Raw genomic sequence first — 16216 nt, forward strand, 5'->3', positions numbered from 1 at the left:
CAGAAAGGTCAGTATTGGAATGACACAAAACGTTTGTTTTGGGCAATTTGAAACAAACTTTTTTCACTCTCTTTCTTAGATATGTTTCTCATGCCAGGCGTTGTCTGACCTGCTGTGCATTTTCAGCGTGATCTGTGTTTTTTTCCCCAGCATTGAGCAACTGCATTTTTTCTTTAGTTTAAATCTCTGTTCCGTCCTTTTCAAGGGTAATATGTGGGTCCATTGCAGTCAGGTTATAAATTATGAATCCCAGTGAAATTGTTCCCATATCCTCTTTCCAGCTTTTTCAAAACATCTGCAGGTTTGGCAAGTTTGAGGAAAAACAATGTGTAAAATCCAAAGGATGAATAGTTTAGAATGGAGACAATATCTTTTACTTAAATGTTATTCATAGCAACATCATTTTCATGGAATTGAAGACATCCTATTGAAAAGACAGGCTAGTGGGCAAAGAAAGTGGGGTGGCTCTGCAGGTAAAGGATGAAATTCAGTCCTTAGCATGGGGTGACATAGGATCAGAAAATGTCCAATCCTTGTGGGTCGAGCTGACAAACTGCAAGGTAAAAAGACCCTGATAAAATTTTTACAAAGACTTCCAAACAGTAGCCAGGATGTAGGGTACAAATTACATCAGAAGATACAATCGGCATGTAAGAAAGGCAATGTTACAATGGTCATGGGGGATTTCAATATGCAGGTAGACTGGGAAAATCAAGTTGATACTTGATTTCAAGAGAAGGAATTTGTAGAGTGTCTTTCAACTGGCTTCTCCGAGCAGCTTGTAGTTGTGCCTACCATAATGAACCGATTTGATTAGAGAGCTTAAGGTAAAGAAACCCCGAGGAGGTAGTGACCTTAATATGATAACATTCAGCCTGCAGTTTGAGAAGATGAAATCAGATGTGTTGGTATTGGTGTTGACAATAGGCAATAGATAATAGGTGCAGGAGTAGGCCATTCGGCCCTTCGAGCCAGCACCACCATTCAATGTGATCATGGCTGATCATTTCAATCAGTACCCCGTTCCTGCCTTCTCCCCATACCCCCTGACTCCTCTATCCTTAAGAGCTCTATCTAGCTCTCTCTTGAATGCATTCAGAGAATTGGCCTCCACTGCCTTCTGAGGCAGAGAATTCCACAGATTTACAACTCTCTGACTGACAAACCATATAACCATATAACCATATAACAACTACAGCACGGAAACACACACCTATAAGTGTTGCTAAACCTTTCTCATTTCTAAATGGCCTACCCCTTATTCTTAAACTGTGGCCCCTTGTTCTGGACTCCCCCAACATTGGGAACATGTTTCCTGCCTCGAACGTGTCATATCATATCATATATATACAGCCGGAAACAGGCCTTTTTCGGCCCACCAAGTCCGTGCCGCCCAGCGATCCCCGTACATTAACACTATCCTACACCCACTAGGGACAATTTTTACATTTACCCAGCCAATTAACCTACATACCTGTACGTCTTTGGAGTGTGGGAGGAAACCGAAGATCTCGGAGAAAACCCACGCAGGTCACGGGGAGAACGTACAAACTCCTTACAGTGCAGCACCCGTAGTCAGGATCGAACCTGAGTCTCCGGCGCTGCATTCGCTGTAAAGCAGCAACTCTACCGCTGCGCTACCGTACCGCTGTGCTACTGTCCAACCCCTTAATAATCTTATATGTTTCAATAAGATCCCCTCTCATCCTTCTAAGTTTCAGTGTATACAAGCTTAGTCGTTCCAGTCTTTCAACATACGACAGTCCCGCCATTCCGGGAATTAACCTAGTGAACCTACGCTGCACGCCCTCAAAAGCAAGAATATCCTTCCTCAAATTTGGAGAACAAAACTGCACACAGTACTCCAAGTGCGGTCTCACTAGGGCCCTGTACAACTGCAGAAGGACCTCTTTGCTCCTATGCTCAACTCCTCTTGTTATGAAGGCCAACATTCCATTGGCTTTCTTCACTGCCTGCTGTACCTGCATGCTTCATTTCAGTGACTGATGCACTAGGACACCCAGATCTCCTTGTACGTCCCCTTTTCCTAACTTGACACCATTCAGATAATATTTTGCCTTCCTATTCTTTCCACCAAAGTGGATAACCTCACACTTATCCACATTAAACTGCTAATGCCATGCATCCGCCCACTCACACAACCTGTCCAAGTCACCCTGCAACCTCATAGCATCTTCCTCACAGTTCACACCACCACCCAGCTTTGTATCATCTGCAAATTTGCTAATGGTACTTTTAATCCCTACATCCAAGTCATCAATGTATATTGTAAATAACTGTGGTCCCAGCAGCGAGCCTTGCCACTAGTCACTGCCTGCCATTCTGAAAGGGACCCATTTATCCCCACTCTTTGCTTTCTGTCTGCCAACCAATTTTCTATCCATGTCAGTACCCTACCCCCAATACCATGTGCTCTAATTTTGCCCACTAATCTCCTATGTGGGATCTTGTCGAAGGTTTTCTGAAAGTTAAGGTACACTACATCCACTGGGTCTCCCCTGTCCATTTTCCTAGTTACATAGTCAATAGTCAATTTATTTGTCACATACACATAAATGTGCAGTGAAATGAAAAATTACCCACAGTCCAACAATAAGACCAATAAAAATAAGCAATAAAAATAAGCAATAGCACACACAATCATAAAGCAACACCAAACAGAAAGAAACATCCATCACAGTGAGTCTCCTCCAGTCCCCTCCTCACTGCGATGGAAGGCCAGAATGTTTTTTCTCTTCACTGCCATCTTCTCCTGTGGTCAGGCTGTTGAAGTTGCCATGTCAGGGCGGTCGTGGCTCCCGACATTGAAGCCCCCGCCGGGCAGAGAATATCCTGCGGCCTATTCCAGGCTGTGCCGGACGGTGATAGGTCCGCGGCGGGTTAACCCAAGCCCCCCGATTCGGGGCGGGCGAAGACGCTGCCGCTGCCGGAGCTCCCGAGGTTCGCCCCCACCCAGGGGCCTGCGAGCTTCCGATGTCCATGCGGCCCGCGGCCGAAGTAGCCTCCGGAGACGAGTCGCAACCGCTCCCGCAACCTCCGAAGGCAGCCAGCTCCGCAGATGGTGAGGCCGGTCCGCGGGCTCTGCGAACCAGAGCTGCAGGTGGTCCCAGATGGTGGCTGCCAGCTCCAGGTGTTTGGCCGATGGTAGGCCGCAGCGGGAATGGAGACACCACCCAGAAACAAAAGTTGCATCTTCGTTCGGAAGAGATAATTTTACAGTTTTACAGTCCCCCCCCACATAACACACAACCACAAAAAACACTACGTCACATCGAAACACTACAATGAAGACAATAAACAACAAAAAACACAAAAGACAAACGGACTGCAGGCAAGCCACAGCTGCGAGGGCCGTTCCTCAAAAAATTCCAGAAGATTAGTCAAGCATGATTTCCCCTTCGTAAATCCATGCTGACTCGGAACGATCCTGTTACTGCTATCCAAATGCTCCGCAATTTCGTCTTTTATAATTGACTCCAGCATCTTCCCCACCACTGATGGCAGACTAACTGGTCTGTAATTTCCTGTTTTCTCTCTCCCTCCTTTCTTAAAAAGTGGGATATCATTAGCTACCCTCCAATCCACAGGAACTGATCCTGAATCTGTAGAACATTGGAAAATGATCACCAATGCATCCATGATTTCTAGAGCCACTTCCTTAAGTACCCTGGGATGCAGACCATCAGGCCCTGGGGATTATATCAGCCTTCAGTCCCATTAGTCTACCCAACACTATTTCCTGCCTAATGTGAATTTCCTGCCTAATGTGAAATGTAAGTATATCTGAGCACCCAGAGCAAAACTGATTGTTTGCAGGGGGGATACAGAAACTGTGCAGTCGGTACCCAAGATCAGGATCAAGGCAGAGACACAGGAGCTGTGCAGCAGCATTACTAATTGCTGTGCCTGTGTGTCCACCTCTAACTAATGCACTGTGTGATTAATATATACAAACTGGCCACAGGAAAATGTCCGACCATCCATGTGGCCTCTGCACATAATACCACTTTTTAAAAAGGATGCAGGCCATCCTTGAGTAACAAATGCACTCCACTTGCACAGAGTTGATTCATAAGTTGATTTTATCCATAAGTAAGAAAATACACAGAATCACTCAATGTGGTAACTATACCTCCACAATATTTTAGTGAATGGTGTTGATGAGGGACAAATGATATGAACATTTATTCATGGTCTTGCCCTGCCTAGTACAATGTTACAGAATCAGGATGTCCCATGCTCAATATGGTTTCCATGGGTCTGAAGCACAAGTGGTGTCACATTGTTCAATGGAATATCATTGCTCAAGTATCAACAAAAGCGATTGCTTGTCAATTTCCAAAGGAACACTTGTAAGTGGCGTCCTGCGGTGGTACGGGCAACATGTGTTCTTAAGACATAACGGTGCCTGATTATTACCGCAGAGGTTACATGTAAACAGGTTTTTATTTTTCAATCCTGGTTTTTATTTGAATTCAATAAGATGTACAGTGCATTCAGAAAGTATTCAAACCCCTTCACTTTTTCCACATTTTGCTACGTTACAACTTTATTTTAAAATGGATTAAAAAAAATTTTTTGTCATCAATTTATAAATACATTTTTGCATAGTAATTAAAAAGAAATAACTGAAATATCACATTTACATAAGTATTCAGACCCTTTACTCAGTACTTTGTTGAGGCACCTTTGGCAGTGATTACAGCCTCCAGTCTTCTTGGGTATGACCCCACAAGCTTGCCACACCTGTATTTGGGTCATTTCTCCCATTCTTCTCTGCAGATCCTCTCAAGCTCTGTCAGGTTGGATGGGGAGCGTTGATGCACAGCTATTTTCAGGTTCCTCCAGAGAAGGGTTCGATCGGGTTCAAGTTCGGGCTCTGGCTGGGCAACTCAAGGACATTCACAGATTTGTCATGAAGCCACTCCTGCATTGTCTTGTCTGTGTGCTTAGGGTCGTTGTCCTGTTGGAAGGTGAACCTCCGCCCCAGTCTGCGGTCCAAAACGCTCTGGAGCAGGTTTTCATCAAGGATCTCTCTGTACTTTGCTCCATTCATCTTTCCCTCGATCATGACTAGTCTCCCAGTTCCTGCCACTGGAAAACATCCCCACAGCATGATGCTGCCACCACCATGCTTTACCGTAGGTATGGGGTATTGGCCAGGTGATGAGTGGTGTCACTTGGCTTCAGGCCAAAGAGTTCAATCTTGGTTTCATCAGACCAGCGAATCTTGTTTCTCATGGCCTGAGAGTCCTTTAGGTGCCTTTGAGCAAACTCCAAGTGGGCTGTCATGTGCCTTCTACTGAGGAGTGGCTTCTGCCTGGCCTGATTGGTGGAGTGCTGCAGATATAGTTGTCCTTCTGGAAGGTTCGCCCATCTTCACAGAGGAACTCTGGAGCTCCATCAAAGTGACCATCGGGTTCTTGATCACCTCCCTGACCAAGGCCCTTCTCCCCCGATTGCTCAGTTTGGCCGGGCGGCCAGCTCTATGGAGTCCTGGTGGTTCCGAAGTTCTTCCATTTAACAATGACGGAGGCCACTGTGCTCTTCGGGACCTGCAATGCTGCAGAAATTGTTTTATACCCTTCCCCAGATCTGTGTCTTGACACAATCCTGTCTCGGAGGTCTACGAACAATTCCTTCATCTTCATGTCTTGGTTTTAGCCCTGACATGTCAACTGTGGGACCTTATATAGACAGGTGTGTGCCTTTCCAAATCATGTCCAATCAATTTAATTTACCACTGGTGGACTCCAATCAAGTTGTAGAAACATCTCAAGGATAATCAATGGAAACAGGATGAACATTAGCTCAATTTTGAGTGTCATAGCAAAGGGTCTGAATACTTATGTAACTGTGATATTTCAGTTATTTCTTTTCAATTAGTTTGCAAACATTTCTAAATGCCTGTTTTTGCTTTTTTATTATGGGGTATTGTGTGTAGATTGATGATAAAAAAAAAGAATTTAATCCATTTTAAAATAAGGCTGTAACGTAGCAAAATGTGGAAAAAGTGAAGTGGTCTGAATACTTTCTGAATGCACTGTATAGGAGCTCACTTGTATGTAGTGGGGTCCATAAGTTGAGTGTCATAACCTGGGGAGGGCCTGCATCATTTTCAGTTTTTGTGGTTAAAGATTAGCTCTCTGGGTGAATAAGTTTAATTCTCACCTCAGTTTTAAATGGCCTCCCCTTTATTCTTAGACTGTGGCCCCTGGTTCTGGACTCCCCCAACATTGGGAACATTTTTCCTGCTTGTCCAGTCCTTTTATAATTTTATACGTCTCCATAAGATCCCCTCTCATCCTTCTAAACTCCAGTGAATACAATCCAAGCCTTTCCAATCTTTCTTCATATGACAGTCCCGCCATCCCAGGGATTAACCTCGTGAACCTACGCTGCACTACCTCAATAGTAAGGATCTGGTCTCACCAGGGCCCTATACAACTGCAGAAGGACATTCAATGTCCACATTACCACCTATTTTAGTGTCATCTGTAAAATTATTAATCATGCCTTGTACATTCTCATCCAAATCATTATTATTGATTACAAACAGCAATGGACCAGGCACCAATCACTGAGACACACCACTAGTCACAGGCTTCCAGTCAGATACGCAACATTTCACCACCACCCTCTGCTTCCTACTATGATGTCAATTCTGTATCTAGTCATCTAACTCTTTCTAGAGCCAAAGTAAACTAACCTTTCAAACCAACAAACCACAAGGAACCTTATCAAAGGCCTTGCTGAAGTCCATATGAAACCAAACTGGGGCGATGTCCAAACCTTTCAGATAATTGGCATGTTTCATTCCCAGCAGACCAGTGCAAGGCAGTTACTATCTGTGGTAGACACAAAAAGCTGGAGTAACTTAGCATGACAGGCAGCATCTCTGGAGAGAAGGAATGGGTGACGTTTCACAGTGTGCTGGAGTAACTCAGCATGACAGGCAGCATCTCTGGAGAGAAGGAATGGTTGACTTTTCGGGTCGTGACCCTTCTTCAGTCTGGTTAGGGATAAGGGAAATGAGAGATATAGATGGTGATGTGGAGAGATAAAGAACAATGAATGAAAGATATGCAAAAAAGTAACAATGATAAAGGAAACAGGCCATTGTTAGCTGTTTGTAGGGTGGAAATAAGAAGTTGGTTCAACTTGGGTGGGGGAGGGATACTGAGAGAGGGAATGCCGGGGTTACTTGAAGTTAGGGAAATCACTATTCAACCACTGGGCTGTAAGCTGTCAAAGCAAAATATGAGATATTGTTCTTACAATTTGCGTTTAGCCTCACTCTGACAATGGAGGAGATCAAGGACAGAAAGGTCTGTGTGGGAATCGGAAGGAGAATTAAAGTGTTTAGCAACCGGGAGATCAGGTAGATTCAGGCAGACTGAGCAAAGGTGGTCAGTGAAATGATCACCTGGACTACTTCTTCCCACCCTGCTTCCTGCAAAAACTCTGTCCCCTATTCCCAATTCCTCCATCTACGCTGCATCTGCACCAGAGGTGTTCCATACCAGGACATCCGACATCCAAGATGTCATCATTCTTGAGGGAATGGGGGTTCCCCTCTCCCTCCTCAGTTCCTCACAGCTCCGCCCTTGTTCCCCTCCCCTATTCACAACAGAGATAGAGTCCTCCTAGTCCTTACCTTTCATCCCATCAGCCGTCGCATACAACACATAATCTTCTAACATTTTCGCCACCTCCAACGCGATCCCAACACTAGTCATATCTTCCCATCTCCACCCCTTTTCACCTTCCGCAGAGACCGCTCCCTCCGCAACTCCCTGCTTAACTCATCCTTTCCCACCCAAACCACCCTCTCCCCAGGTACCTTCCCCTGAAACCACAGAAGATGCAACCCCTGTCCCTATACCTCCTCCCTTGACTCTGCCAGGGACCCTGACAGTCCTTTCAGGTTAGGCAGAGGTTCACTTGTACCTCCTCCAACCTCATCCTCCAACACCTTTGCTGAGTCCGCCGGGACCTACCTGATCTCCCGGTTGTTAAACACTTTAATTCTCCTACCCATTCCCACACAGACATTTCTGTTCCAGGTCTCCATTGTCAGAGTGAGGCTAAATGCAAATTGGAGGAACAGCATCTCATGTTTCCATCGGGCAGCTTACAGCCCAGTGGTATGAATATTGATTTCAAGTAACCCTGGCATTTCCTCTCTCTCTATCCCTCCCCACCCAAGTCACACCAGCTTCTCGTTTTCACCCTACCAACAGCTTCCAATGGCCTGTTTCCTTTATCAATGTTACTTTATTGCATATCTTTCATTCATTGTTCTTTATTTCTCCACATCACCGTCTATATCTCTCGTTTCCCTTATCCCTAACGAGTCCGAGACGTCTCGACCCAAAACGTCACCCATTAACTCTCTCCAGAGATGCAGAGTTACTCCAGCTATTGTGTCTATCTTTGGTTTAAACCAGCGTCTGCAGTCCCTTCCTATACATACTATCTCTGTGGTACATGCAACATTAATAGTGAACCACTACTCATAGGAATGTGAAGTTTGGAGCAGTGTTTAAGGCAAACAGCTCCATTTAAGATGAGATGAGATTTCTTGGTGTTTTCACAGCCCTTTATGATGCATTTCAACTCATTAAAGTGCTTTTGGCAATCCAGCCATATTTGTACAAATACCTCAGTTTGTCCAAAGGATCTGCCGCCTGATATTTGTGATTTTTAATAGGATTAGGATTTGGATAGATGATCTCTCATCTCATCTTTCACAAGGGAATTCAGAGTTGCATCCAAAAGTGAAGATGTCTGCGTTCATCTCAGCTGTGAAATGACTTCCAGCTCAGTTTAAAGTAATGAACTCTGCAGTGGCTTGAATCAACATGGAGGCAACATCAGCTTGTAGTTCCTGAAATTAGCTCCCGTAGATATTTGTTAAAGCATTAAAGATTGACACAAAATGCCGGTGTAACTAGGCGGGTCAGACAGCATCTCTGGAGAAAAGGAAAGGTGATGTTTCGGGTCGAGACCGCTAATGCATTGATCTGCACTGAGGTACACAGATAAATTTCATGTGCGCATTGCAATGACGCAAACTGATTTTGACGATTTGAATATATCTTTTCTCGCATAAACAAATTTCTCTCTTCTATTTCTGCACTTCAAAATTAATTTAGTTGAATGTTCTTCAGCCTACTTGTCTTTCGCTGGTATGTCAATCCACTTAGTTTACAAAATCTGAGAGGAGTAGAGATTTAAATCAATATTGTGTCTCTAACCTTTACACAGCAACTCTAGGTTAGAATCAGTGATGATGGCTGGGGAATTACAATGCTTTGCATGTGGTTAAATGCTTGCAGCAAAGAAGTTGACTGACTTTATGTTGTCAAGATGATGATTTGCAAAGTTTTAAAATAATTTTTCTCATTTATATTATGCTTCATAGTGAAATTTACTTAACCAGCAACTGCACTTCAAAATGCAACAAGTGAAATGCCAAAAATATAAATCAGAACACCACCAGGAGACTATTACTCAGATAAAGTTTGGTGTAATACATTTTTAAGCCTAAAAGAAATAAGATTTACTTGACTCGAGAGGTGACCTCAAACCAAGGCAGAAATTATGCTTCACAGCAGCAAAATCTACTGGCAATCACTGTCAAAAATGTTGTCTAAAATAAAATGCTACCTTGGAAATAAAACTATTAAAATTGGAAATAATCAATAGTCTGACAGGATTTGTGCAACAAGAAATAGTTGGCATGGTGGTGCAGCGGTAGAGCTACTGATTACAGCGCCAGAGACCCGGATTAGATCCTGACTACAGGTCCTGTACGGAGTTTGTACGTTCTACCCGCATGGGCTTTCTCCGGGACCTCCCCCCACACACCAAAGACGTACAGATTTATAGGTTAATTGGCTTGGTATAATTGTAAATTGTCCTTAGTGTGTGTAGGATAGTGTTAGAGTGCGGGAATCGCTGGTCGGCGCGGACTCAGCCGGCTGAAGGGCCTAAATAATAACCATATAACCATATAACAACTACAGCACGGAAACAGGCCCGTTCGGCCCTACCAGTCCACGCCGACCACTCTCTCTGACCTAGTCTCATCTACCTGCTCTCAGACCATAACCCTCTAATCCCCTCTTATCCATATACCTATCAAATTTACTCTTAAATAATAAAATCGAGCCTGCCTCCACCACTTCCACCGGAAGCCCATTCCACACAGCCACCACCCTCTGAGTAAAGAAGTTACCCCTCATGTTACCCCTAAACTTTTGTCCCTCAATTCTGAAGCTATGTCCCCTTGTTGGAATCTTCCCCACTCTCAAAGGGAAAAGCCTAACCACGTTAACTCTGTCCGTCCCTCTTAAAATTTTAAAAACCTCTATCAAGTCCCCCCTCAACCTTCTACGCTCCAAAGAATAAAGACCCAACCTGTTCAACCTCTCTCTGTAGCTTAAGTGCTGAAACCCATGCAACATTCTAGTAAATCTCCTCTGTACCCTCTCCATTTTGTCGACATCCTTCCTATAATTTGGCGACCAGAACTACACACCATACTCCAGATTCGGCCTCACCAATGCCCTGTACAATTTTAACATTACATCCCAACTTCTATATTCGATGCTCTGATTTATAAAGGCAAGCATACCAAACGCCTTCTTCACCACCCTATCCACATGAGATTCCACCTTCAGGGAACAATGCACAGTTATTCCCAGATCCCTCTGTTCCACTGCATTCCTCAATTCCCTACCATTTACCCTGTACGTCCTATTTTGATTTGTCCTACCAAAATGCAGCACCTCACACTTATCAGCATTAAACTCCATCTGCCATCTTTCAGCCCACCCTTCCAAAAGGCCCAAATCTCTCTGTAGACTTTGAAACTCTACTTCATTATTAACTACACCACCTATCTTAGTATCATCTGCATATTTACTAATCCAATTTGCCACACCATCATCCAGATCATTAATGTAAATGACAAACAACAGTGGACCCAACACATATCCTTGGGGTACTCCACTAGACACTGGCCTCCAACCTAAAGATGCTGTATCTTTAAACTTAACTAAACTAAAAACTAAAAGAAACAAGGTCAATGTTTCAAATTGATGAACTTTTGTCAGTCAGATGCTGAATATTTCCATTTTTAAAAATGAACAGGAGGAACTCAGTAGGTCAAGCAACATCTGTGGGAAAGGAAATATCGATATTTTGGGTTAAGACCCTACATTAGGACCTTGTTCCAGTCTCTCGTGTCTTCACTGAACATTTTCAGCCTTTTCTGTTTTATTTCACAAAGTTTGAGCTGTTGGTTGTCCATTAAATTAATCTATTCACAAATCAATATGTCAATCAAAACTGATTGCTCCAGGTAAAAGGTCATCAAACTGAAACAACTATTTTTTCTCTCCAAAGACAATGCTTGACTTGCTGAATACTTTGAAGATTTTTGATTTATTTCCAATTTGTAGGATCTTGTAGTGGGTCTGGACGCAGCAGGAATCAGGCAAGACGCCAGGTAAGGATTAACAGTAACTTTAATATAGCATCAGAACATCCACTCTCTTCAGTCTCTCGCACGAGAGTAAACTCTAGCCCCTTCAGGCAAACCCCGTAGCTCCAGACCCCACCCCAGCCCTGTCCACTCAGTGCCAAGGGGGATGACCCAGGGAGTGGCCTAATCCCCGGGCACCGCCACAGGACCCCCCCCCCCCCCAAGAACCGGAGGCACGAAAAGGACAGGGGGACGTACGAGACGACCAGCCCATGTGCGCACCACAGCGGGCGGAGGAACCCGGAACCACTCCGCCAGGGGAAGACAACCGCGGGGACGCTGGGGGTAAGGGCCGGGACGCAGGACGACCCCGAGGGCGAGGCCGTGCCAGTAGGACCGGCTGGCTAATGTCCACGTGCGCCGGCTTCAGCCGTGCAATAGAGACAGTCTCAGGACGACCCCCCATGTCCAAAACGAAGGTGGCAGAGCCACGCTCGAGCACCTTGAATGGCCCTTCATACGGCCACTGAAGGGGCGTCCGGTGGGAATCCCGGCGCAGGAAAACAAACGGACAGTCCTGCAGAGCGGAAGGAACGTGCGACTGAACCATGGCGAGATGTCGGCACCGGTGCCAGCTTGCCCACCGTCTCCCGAAGGCGTTGCAGGGCGGCCGATGGTTGCTCCGCCTGACCCTGGGCTGATGGAATGAACTCACCGGGCACTGTCAGCGGGGCCCCGTACACCAATTCAGCCGAGGAGGTGGCCAAGTCCTCTTTGGGCGCAGTGCGGACGCCCAGTAATACCCACGGCAACGCGTCGACCCAGTCCGGGCCAACGACTGGTTCGGAGCCGGTCCTTCAGGGCAACCTTGAACTGGCGGTGGAAGCGCTCCACCAGGCCATTCACTTGCGGATGGTACGCCGTGGTACGGTTCAGGTTAACCCCCAGTAGTTGAGCCATGGACGACCACAGTTCGGAGGTGAATTGCGGCCCTTGGTCGGACGTGATGTCGAGCGGCACCCCAAACCTGGCAATCCAGTGAGCCACCAAGGCACGCACAAGTAGAGGCAGAAGTGTCCGGCAGTGGAACTGCTTCCGGCCACCGCGTGAAACGGCCAACCACAGTCAGGAGGTGGGTGAACCCCCGAGAAGGCGGCAGCGGCCCCATGATGTCCACGTGGATGTGGTCGAACCGCTGTCGAGGGACGATGAACACCTGGAGCGGCGCTCGCACATGCCGCTGTACTTTGGCAGTTTCGCACGGGATGCAGGTGAGCGCCCAATGTCCAACCTATTTACGTAACCCGTGCCACACGAAACGGGAAGCCACGAGGGTCGTCGCCACCCGAATGGAAGGGTGGGCCAGCCCGTGGAGCACCTCGAATACCTTGCGCCACCAGGCAACGGGAACGATGGGGTGCCCGGTGAATACATCGCACAGCAGCGTCGCGCCCCCAGTGCCACAGGAAACGTCCTCCAACCGCAGGCCCGAAACGGCGGTACGATAGGGGGATATCTCATCGTCTGTCAACTGGGCCGCCGCCAGGGCTGAGTAGTCGATGCCATTGGCCACTTGCAGGACGGCGTGGACCATGGGTCAAGACAAGGTATCGGCCACTCTGTTGTCTTTGCCACCGATGAAACGGATGGAGGTAGTGTACTCCGAGATGAAAGCCAACTGCCGCTGCTGGCGAGCTGACCACGGGTCGGACACTTTGGCGAACGCAAAGGTGAGGGGCTTGTGGTCAGTGTACGCAGTGAAGGTTCGCACCTCGAGGAAGTAGCGGAAGTGACGGACTGCAAGGTAAAGGGAATGGAGCTCGCGGTCAAAGGCACTGTAGTTCCGCTGTGCGCCGCTGAGGTGCCGGCTGAAGAAAGCGAGAGGCTTCCAACACCCATCAATCCGCTGTTCTAGCACCACCCCAACCGCCACATCCGAAGCATCGACCGTCAGGCTGGTTGGTGCATCCGCCCGTGGGTGCAGGAGCATCGTGGCCTAAGCCAGGGCTTCCTTGGCGTGTTGGAACGCCGCCACCGCATCGTCAGTCCATTCAACCTCCTTGCACTTGCCCGCCATGAGGTGGAACAGTGGGCACATGATCCGGGCCGCAGACGGCACAAATCGGTGGTAAAAGGCCACCATCCCAACGAACTCCTGGAGGCCCCGCACGGTGATCGGGCGTGGAAACTGGCGCACCGCGTCCACCTTGTCCGGGAGCGGCAGCGCCCCATGCGGGGCCACGTGGTGGCCCCGGAAATTGATGGACGACACCCCGAAACAGCATTTGGCGATGTTGATGGCCAGCCCATGATCGCTGAGGCGCTGGCATAGCTGGCGGAGATGGGTAGCATGCTCCTGTCTTGAGCGGCTTGCCACCAAAATGTCATCGATGTACACGTATACAAAGTCCAGGCCACAGCACGCACAGTCCTAAAGCCGCTGAAAAGCTTGCACAGCGTTCTTAAGTCCGAACGGCATACGGAGGAATTCGAAAAGGCCAAATGGCGTCACGATGGCCGTCTTGGGGACGTCGTCTGGGTGGACGAGAATCTGATTGTAGCCACGCACCAGATCGACGTTGGAAAACACAGTGGCCCCAGCCAGGTGTGCATTAAAGTCCTGAATGTGGGGGACCGGATACCTGACAGCGATGGTAGTATCGTTAAGCCGATGGTAGTTACCGCAAGGGCGCCAGCCACCGTCTGCCTTGGAGACCATATGGAGCGGGGATGCCCACGGGCTGTCTGAGTGGCGCACAATACCCAGGGACTCCATAAGGCGGAACTCCTCCCGAGCGAGACAGAGCTTGTCCGGTGGAAGACGCCGCGCCCGGGTGTGCAGGGGACGTGCCAGTAGTGGGAATGTGATGCTCCACCCCGTGCTTCAGGGCGGAGGAATGGGACCGGGGGTCAAGGATTTCGGGGAACTCAGCCAGAATTCACGAGAACGTAGCGTCCATGGACGACAGGGGCCCATCAGGCAGCACGACCGGGTCACCCACGCGGAGGGAAACAGGCTGCAAGGTGACGGAGTGCACCAAATGCTGCCGCTTAACGTCCACGAGCAGGGAATGTGCCGATAGAAAGTTTGCGCCCAGCAATGGCTGGGACACATCCGCAATGACAAATGGCCATGAGAAGCGGCCCTCTCCGAAGTGGAGGGAGATCGTGCGCACCCCATACGAGCGGATTGGAGTCCCGTTTGCTGCAGCGAGGAGGGGGCTGCGTTTACCACTGCAGAGGTCAGCAGTCGATGGGGGAAGGACGCTCACCTCAGCCCGTGTGTCCACAAGAAAACGAGCCCCGGTGCGACGATCCCACGCAAACACGCGATGAATCTGGCCGGCCGGTGAAGCAATCAATGACGGGCGGCCCCTGCGTTTCCCGGGAACGAACAGGGCTGCCGACATTGACGGGCAGAAAGGCCCCAGCCCCGGTGAAAGTAGCACCAGCCCCCTCTGCTGGCGCCTGTGGAAACGGGCGGCTGTTCGGGCCGATCCGACCACCAGTGATCTCCGGTAGCGTGCGGAGGAACTGCCGGCAGGCTGCGCGGGAGAGACGTGTTGCCGGCCGGGTGTGCCGTTGCTGCCGGGTCCCATCACGAAGGATGTCGAGGAGCGGTGGAGATGTGGGCGATCGAGGACCCGACCTGCGGATCATCGTCGGTCGTTGGAGGGACTTCCAGCATGTCGAGGGCCAGCTGACGGCCATCCAGAGATCATCGGCGTGTTCACCCACCGCCTGCATGTCGGTGAACGGGTCGTGGATGAGCTGCTGGCGGAGATGGGACGGCAGCTGCAGCAGGTAAGAGTGCTTAGATAAAAAGCAGGGCTCGTGGTTGCCCAGCAGTGCTAACATGTCGCCCAGTAGCACCGATGGGTGGCGGTCACACAGGCCCGGCATCCTGAGGATCTGGGTCACCCACTCGGCCTCGCTGAGGCTGATCTTCCGGAGGAGTAAGGCCTTGAGGCCCTCATACTTATCACCCGCCGGGGGGGGGGGGGGGGGGGGGCGGAGGAAAGGTCGGACCCGTTGCGCGGTGGCCTGGTCGAGAGGCGGATATAGTAAAAGTACTTGGTGGCGTCAGCTGTCACTCCCTGCAGTGCGGACTGCGCCTCAGCCTGGTCAAACCAGAAGTCAGGGTCATCGGTCCACAGGGGAGGCAGCTTCAACGCCAAGGCGTGCAGAGCGGTGCGGTCGGCAGGGTCCACGGGGTGGGGTCCGGCAAGGTCCACGGGGTGGGGTCCGGCAGGGTCCACGGGGTGGGGTCCGGCAGGGTCCACGGGGTGGGGTCCGGCAGGGTCCACAGGGTGGGGTCCGGCAGGGTCCAAGGGGTGGGGTCCGGCAGGGTCCACGGGGTGGGGTCCGGCAGGGTCCACGGGGTGGGGTTGGCAGGGTCCACGGGGTGGGGTCCGGCAGGGTCCACGAGGGGGGGTCCGGCAGGGTCCACGAGGGGGGGTCCGGCAGGGTCCACGGGGTGGGGTCCGGCAGGGTCCACGGTGTGGGGTCCGGCAGGGTCCACGAGGGGGGGTCCGGCAGGGTCCACGGGGTGGGGTCCGGCAGGTTCCACGGGGTGGGGTCCGGCAGGGTCCACGAGGGGGGGTCCGGCAGGGTCCACGAGGGGGGGTCCGGCAGGGTCCACGGGGTGGGATCCGACATGGTCCAGAGGAGGCTGACTGGCAGGGTCCAGAGGCGGCTGAC

The sequence above is a fragment of the Rhinoraja longicauda genome, chromosome 6, assembly GCF_053455715.1.
Source record: "Rhinoraja longicauda isolate Sanriku21f chromosome 6, sRhiLon1.1, whole genome shotgun sequence".
In the NCBI taxonomy this organism is placed as follows: Eukaryota; Metazoa; Chordata; class Chondrichthyes; order Rajiformes; family Arhynchobatidae; genus Rhinoraja; species Rhinoraja longicauda.